This window comes from Castor canadensis, chromosome 12, assembly GCF_047511655.1.
Source record: "Castor canadensis chromosome 12, mCasCan1.hap1v2, whole genome shotgun sequence".
Taxonomy (NCBI): Eukaryota; Metazoa; Chordata; class Mammalia; order Rodentia; family Castoridae; genus Castor; species Castor canadensis.
In genome coordinates, this window is record NC_133397.1 from 5819324 (window position 1) to 5827230 (window position 7907).

At 45.2% G+C, this 7907-nt stretch overlaps 1 long non-coding RNA gene across 1 annotated transcript in view; it reads right to left on the reverse strand.

The window, feature by feature from the left end:
- Positions 1 to 6879, reverse strand: part of LOC141414999 (uncharacterized) — a 61854-nt gene extending 54975 nt beyond the window's left edge. Inside the window, exon 1 of the long non-coding RNA XR_012440017.1 lies at positions 6595 to 6879. This is a non-coding gene — a long non-coding RNA (uncharacterized lncRNA). The remainder of the gene's footprint in view (positions 1 to 6594) is intronic.
- Between the last annotated feature and the right edge of the window lie 1028 nt (positions 6880 to 7907).

Sequence of the window (7907 nt, forward strand, 5' to 3'; positions counted from 1 at the left end):
ACATCAGTACCTGCTCTGCCAGAGAGATGTTGCTGAGGGCTGTTGTTTGTGGTGAGAGTTCTTTTTCTCTATAGAGAGGTAGGTTTGATTTGATTTTCCAATTCATACACCAAGAATGTGCTGCTTTTCCTAAGGAAGTGGTATTTCTGGGGAAGTGGTTCTCTTCAGACGTTTTGCTTAGAAAGTAGGTTTCATCTCTGAAATCACAGTGCATAAAGTTGGAATGCCAACTCCGCTGCTTATGTATTGCCTGTCCAAGTCATTTAACTGATCCTTCCTCAGTTTCCCCTTTTGTCAAATGCTATGAACAGTCTCTTTTTTCCTCCCCTTCAAGAAAAGTATCAAGAATCAAATGAGTCAGGGCATGTGAAGGACTTACAACAGAACGCAACTTATAGCATGGAAATTTTTGTTGTTGTTATTGCAGTACTGGGGTTTGAACTCAGGGCCTACTCTTTGTACCACTCCACCAGCTCTTTTTTGTGATGGGTTTTTCTAAGATAGGTTCTCATGAACTATTTGTGGGGCTGGCTTCGAACCACGATCCTCCTGATCTCTGCCTCTTGAGTAGCTAGGATTACAGATGCAAGCCACCAGAGCCTGGCTGTAGCACGGAACTTAGTGGCTAGCTATCATCCTTAGAAAGAAAGTGATTAATGTAACGAACATGCATTTGGCTGAGAGGAAACTCAGACGTAAACGTGAAGTTCAGTAGAATGATTGCATGGGCTCATGGTTTAAACGTTCACGTGCCAGCCTTTGCATCTTCAAAGGCTTTGCTTATAGCCTCTTGCTTACCACCCCCTCTTTTAAAAATAAATTCTTTTCAGGTCCCTCAAATCTTCTGACAAAAGTAAACACTGTCTATGTTTTCTTCTATGACTGAGGTGCTTTGGCATAGTTGAGTGAGTCACAGAGCCCTGTCCCTCACTTCACCCACATGTACCCAAAACCCCGGAGCTTATGCTATATGCTACCTGAGGCTCCAATGCTTGACTTTCTGCAGACCCATAGCACCCTCATTTTGTTGGGCAAGAAAGGGGTGTGAAAAATTGTAAATTTACAGAATGGGTCAGACAATAGGAGCATGGTAAAGAACCAAGGGAGGCAAGAGTGCATATCTCTGGAAGCAAACTCTCCTGGGATGCTCACGGAGAAGCCACCTAGTGAAGCTGAGATGGGTTCAGAGAAAGGCCTGTGGTCAGAACCAGAAGCTTGGCTTTCATAGGAAGCTCTTCTAGAATTCAGACCTTCCTCCAACCTCTCCTTTTCTCCAATCCCCTGTTCCCTAGAGTGCTAACCCTACAGCCATCCTTCCAGAGTGATGGAAGATGCCTGGAGGGTAAAGACATGGCTCCGAGTCAGAAATGGGCATGCATAGAGGTGCCATTTTACATCACTGAGCTTGTCAGCATTCCCAATCTCTTTATTGTGTTCGTTCTCCAGGGTGATCCATTCTCAGCTGAGCCTGAAACTTATCCCCAAAATGCAGGTAGAGCTGCCCATGCTCCATAGCCAGAAACAAAAGGAGAGGAGAAAAAATAAGCACTCCATGTAGGAAACCATGCAGTGGAAAGCTCACAATTGTCCCAGCCTGGTTCCTTGCAGCCAGCTCCGCTAAGGTCATTAGCTTAATGAGCTATTGTATTTTTTTCTCTTTCTCTCTAAAAAGTCTGCTGGAACATCCTCCCAGGAGCCAAATGAGGAGGCGAAGAAATAAACAGCAGCTGATGGCTGAGGGAGTTTAGCCAGAAAACCCATCAGCTCAGGACGTGTGTGTGTGTGTGTGTGTGTGTGTATGTGTGTGTGTGAGTGTAGGTAGGGAAGTAGGGAAGGATGGACAGACAGGCCTGGAAAAGAAGAGGTCTCTGACAGTGCATGTGATTCACAGCCCTCCAGAATTGGCTTGCCTGATAGGTGGCCTTGGCTTTGGAGGAAGTAAGTCGGGAGAGCAAATTGAAGCCATGCAGTTATTTCTTAATCAATGTGGTCAAACCAGCATTGCACTATTCAGTTAACAAATTTTATACTTAGATATGGTATTGGCCAGGTGTAAGGTCTTGGTTTATTTAGTGTAAATGTGAGAAACTTCTCAACACAGAACAAATTATAGTCCATGCCTATTGAAAGAATAAATGAATCAACTCAGGACACCTACAGGTGCATCAAGGCCTGAGTGGATCCCACCAGACGGAGCTTGCCCTCATTCTGATCCTGTCCCAATATCCACTCTTTATTCCCTTCCAAAACCTGTAACCAACCTGTAATCTCTGGAATGTTCCTTCTCCTGTTTTCTTCACAAAGCTGTTTTAAATGACTTCTTAATATCACAGGCTTATTGTAGGGAACATGCAAAGTGAGAAAAGCACAGAATAAAAGTCACATATAATCTGACAATTTTAAGGCAATGTTACTAAAATCCGTGTTTATCTCAGATGCAGTCAAAGATTTTGCAGTTTGCATTTTAGCAATAAATATTCACCAAATTATTAAAAATAAAATGAAAGGATCTGCTGTGCCACAGGTGCAGCCTAACATTTTCACTCTCTCCTCCACTGTTGAAAATATATGGTCTCGTGAACTTATCACACCCACAACTTAGTGAGCAACTTCTCAGCCTCGAGTGTACTCTTTGCCAATATTGCTATCTCAGTGTCATTGGTTACCAGAAGAGGAATTACTTGGTTAAAGGACGTACATTCTTGGAACATGTTTCACACACACATACACACCACACACACGTGCACCTCACACATGTGCCACACACGTACACACACACATGTGAACATGCACTGCACATAGCACATATGCACCACACACACAGTACCACTTGCTTTCCAGAAAACTCGTGTAACTTGTACTCCCTTCTAAAATGCAAGAAAGCACTAATATCCCTCACCTTTTCAATTCCAAATATTTAATTTTAACTGGATTTTTCTCTCTCTTGAAGGGCACAAAGTGCTATTTCATTGCTTAAATGAGAACCTTATTTCTCATGGATGTGTCTTCTGCCTGGAGGAGGCACCAGGATCAGATGGAGTCAATCTGCAGGAGAGGAAGCCAGAGCTCCCTGTGTTGGTGCCTGGCTGCACCCTACCCAGAGGTCTGCTGCCTAACGAAACAGGCTACCAGAGCAGTGGGAAGCCTTCAGGGTTTTCCAGACTAATTTCTGTGGCTTTGGAAAGGGACTGAGAGGCCTCTTCTGCTGAGGCCCGGGATGTGACTGACGAGCTCTACAGGGCTGGTGGAGGCTGGAAGAAGGGCACAGGCTTGTGTGACTGCATGCTGAGACCTGGAGCTGGGTGCTCCCCACAGCAGGGTGCCCCAACAACTCCCCTACAGCTTGTTAGGAAGAAGCCTCCTTCAGATCCTACTCTCCACTTCCAGGTGACAACTTAAGTGGTACCACCTTAGCAGGACTCAGAGCATGGTGTTCTCCACCATCACACCGTCCCCCCAACCCCAGCAGTTGATTTGGGCTGACATGAATGCCACACAGCTAGATGTCTTATGCTCCCCCCATCCCAAGCACAGTGTTTGGTGCATAGCATGTGATGCAGAAATGAATGGAGCTCCGATCTGCAGAGTCCCACCCAGATGGTCCTGTCCCTAGCCACTTCCTATCACTCCCCACTCCAGCCTGGCCTCATGATGTCTCCCCAGTATGCAGGGCAGCCTGGTTTCCCTGGGCAACCTGCTCTCTCTTTCGGAAAGCATTTCTCATTTGCAGTTCTGGGGCCTGCAACTTTTGCCATATGTCGGTTGTCTCTGCCTTCATGATCCCAGCCATATTAATGTTATAATTAGAGCCAGTATTTATACAGACTCTGCGTAACACAGCTCCCGTGCTTTGCGTGAGTGCTTTGCTTCATCTTTCCTGCATCACTGGTTCAGGGAGAGTCTTTCATTTTAGACTTGGGGACAGATTGAGAGAGAGAAGGGAAAGCAAGAGGAACATGTGAGACAGACAAGTCTAAGGAGCAGACCTCCATGAACGAGCTCTGGGCTGGAGAGCACTGGCTTCTTGGACAGCTGACTTCTTGGTGCCCTCACATGAGTTGTCACTTGTGGCTTGTAGGCATGCAGATTTGCAGTAAACTCATGTATTACAACTGGGTGTCTTCTTGAACCTCTGCTTTTACTCCAGTGTATTTTTGGGGGCTGAAAGTCTGTGGTGTGCTGTTGTCTGGAGCATTTTTGTTGAGTTATGATCTATAGCTAATGGCCCCAAGCCCAGGTACCTATGACAGCATAGACTTGCTTCCTGCTCCAGTTGCACAGGACTCCAGGCCAGTTTCTGCTGTCACTCTCCTGTCTGCTCTGCTTTCCTGCCCCAGCTGGGGCACAGGGCCCGTTGCTGGACCTATGGGATGGGGGTTGCATGCTCCCCCCCTTCAGTCCAGGAAGGCACTGCAGGCAGCACAGCCACAGGCAGAGCACACTTTCCCAGGGTGGCCACCACATAATAGGGAGTGGTGATGACCATCCATTCACTTGTGTCCCTCTCTATCCCATCCCTAAGCCCATATTCTCTCTGTCTATCTCTCTCTCTCTCTCTCTCTCTCTCTCTCTCACACACACACAGACACACACACACAGACACACACTCACACTCACACTCACACTCACATTCACAGGCAGCATTGTCTTCCTGAATCAGTGCTTTCATTTGCTCTTTGCACCCCTTGAAGATCCCTTGTCAGTTTTCTACATTGTTCATGAAAGTAAACCACCTTCTCTATTTTATCTAGAAAATAATCACTTCCCATACACTTTTCCTGATCATAAGGATTTAAAAGTAGCAGACATTCACTTTCCTCAATCCACTTTCCTCATTAGCTAACTACACAGACTGCCACAGTGTTTATGCCCCAGGGCTGATGGCTTGCCGGTGCCTGGCTTTCCCTGTATTCCCTCACCCCTCTCTGGTCCCAGCAATCCCTCCCCACCATCTTTCTTATCTTATTTGCCAACTATGGGCAGGTGCTGCTCAGAAAACAGAAAAACCCAGTTCTCAGATTGATCTTGAAGCTGGGTTTTGTTTGGAAATGGTTGGCTGTGGGTCAGACAACCCACGGACACTACATTTGCGTTTGCTTGTTCTACTCTCTCCCCTGGTGCTTCCGTTTCCTCTACTGTCAAGTCAAATGACCACAAGGCTCCTCTGAGCATGAAGTTTCTTTCCCAGAACCAAAGTTGCACTTTAGTCTAGGGGTTGTAGAGTAAATAGTTAAAGGTGTGATCAAGGCTCAGGAACTAACATGTACAGGCTTCCTTCCTACGTGGAGCTCTATGATCACAAAGTGACATTCACACTAAAGCAGTGAGAGTCACAACCTAGTTTGATCATTCCTATTATTGTCTGCTGTGCTCATATTTAACGTCTGGCTTTTATTCTACTAGTCACAAGATAGCTGCTAACTCCAGGCATCAAAAGAATTGGAAGAATTTAAACTATCTCTTCCTTTTTTTTCTACATGGTTTTGCCTTTTATTTGGAGAGGGAGCTTTCCCAGAAGATGAATCTCTTACATCACATGGGACACAATTGTTTCTAGACTAGAAATGAAAATCAGACAGTTGACTTCCCTGCTCTGTAAAAGGAAAGCAAGAGGAAGATGAATGAGAATGGATGCTGAGCTGGTCACCCTGTGGGGTCTGCTACAAATTCTTGTCTAACGTTTTTATTAGAAGCTGTTCGACAAGGCAGCACGATATTGTTTCAAGACTAAGGTCTGTAGTCACAAGCCTGTGAAGGCAGTGCCTGTTGTTTTAGCTATTAGCTTGGACACCTTGGGTGAAGTCTTAGAGTCTTCGTGCTTCCTGATTTTTCACCTCTGAAAAGGGACAATAATACTTGTGATAATTAGGTGAGATAACAGGTAATAAGCTTAGGATAGCGCTTGCATTTAGCACAAATTCATAAGAAAGAAACTAGAAGCTCCGAGTCACACTTGGTCTACAGGAAATGTGCTGCAGTATCACACACTCACGCACATAGGGAAATTCATTAATGTCTAAGTTACTAAGTTCTGACTCTGAAGACCCCGTGGTAGTGCTAATTCCCCATCATCCTGACGTGGCATAAATCTCAAGACCACTACCATGTCTCAAGAAAGAGCTCTGATGTCCAGGGGCTGAGCCCAGAGCGACCACACTGGTGTGAAGGGAAGCAGTCTTCTCATCAGACATGGAGTTGGGCGTGCAGCTCTTTTGAAAGACCTCCTAAGTCAAGCATGTCCACATCCCTGTCCCCGCCATCACTGTCCTGGATGCCTGTACTGGCCTCCTTCCTCAACTCTTTGCTTCTGCTGCTTTTGTCCTCCTTCCAGCAGGAGGAATGAGTCTTTTATAATTCAATTTGATGATATACTTCTACTGAAGCCCACCCTTCATTGGCTTCCTCTCCCACTTACTCCAGAGCATGACAAGGCCCTTCCTTCTCCCTTACTCTGAATTCCACTTCAGCCTCCACAACTTTTTCTCCTTCTATTCTGTGAACTAGCTTCCTGGTTTTCCAATATACCTAGAAAATTCCTGCCCCAGGATCTTGCTTTCCTGTGATCCTGCCTGAACATTTGTATGGCTCACTCACCCTTCTTTCAAGTTTCCATGATCATGGTCCATCCTCAGAAGTATCTCCCAAGGCTTTTCAGCAACAGACATGAGAGACCCAGCTGCTGATCCATGGCTGTCACCTCTGGTGGAAGGTAAACTCTGTCTCTTTGGTTCACTTGTAATTTCCCTGTAGGAAGAATTGTGTCAAACACACAGTATACATTCAGGAAGTAGCTATTGAAAAAAGGAAATGTCTAAGTAAAGGGATGAATGAGTTGATCACAGAGCAGTATCCAACTTCCATTCTATCTTTATTCCCACTGATTTGATGCTGTGTGGTCCTGAAGAAGCAAAACACTAACCCCTTATATTTATGCAGTAGTGCAGATAACAAGATGTTTTGTATCTGCTCAGCCTCATCAGGTTGGCAATGTAGATTGGTGACTAATGCTCAAGACCTGGGAGAGTGCCCAGGTGTTGCTTAAGCACACACGTTTTAAAACCATGCTGTGCACAAGCAAATCTGCCACACTTTGCTTACCAATGCCTTAGCATTCCTTTCCATTTGTTCTCTAGGAGGGCTGCTCGGGTTTGGCTCTCCTGGGTCTGCCTCAGTTCCCTGCCCTGCATCTCCATGGGCACAATCTTACACACAGGTACAGCAGTATTTGGGCTGCCATTGGTTGAAAGTGAATATCAATAAGACTTTTAGCCCCATTTTTCCAACTGTAATTGCTGATTCCCATACCCTATGGGCAAAGAAAGGAGAAACATCATTTTCCTGTTCAGAAGCACTCGAGTTCAGTCTCCACATCAACCACGTCATATCAGATATTTCAGTTTTTCAAGGTCACCAACTGCTTTCTGATCTTCGTCCACATGTGCTCTGTGTCTATGGATTACCTTTCATCAAAATTAGTTGCTTCTATCTTTGATTCATGTAAACTCCATGAATCAAAGCTGCTCACCTCAAAATTGTGTCCTTTTCAATCAGTCTAACATGGTGACACTCAAATAATTTATCTTATCCACAGCTGCAGGACATTAAAGATAATTAAATTTGTATAAAGGCAATGGTACCACAGTGTCATGACTCTGTCCAGAGGAGGAGAGGGAGGGCTTTAGCAACACCTTGCCCTATGCCCACCTGTACCCACACAGTTTCATAAAAGAGCATTTGAATCTAGCCAGATTTAAGATAAATCCCCATACACACTAGTTTGCCACCTCAGTGCTCAGCCTCTAACTCAGAATACATTTTTGTGGGACATACTGGAAAAGATGTGTCAGAGTGGTACATACATTTAACAAAATTAATCTTCACAACAGTCCTATGAAGTAGGTACTGTT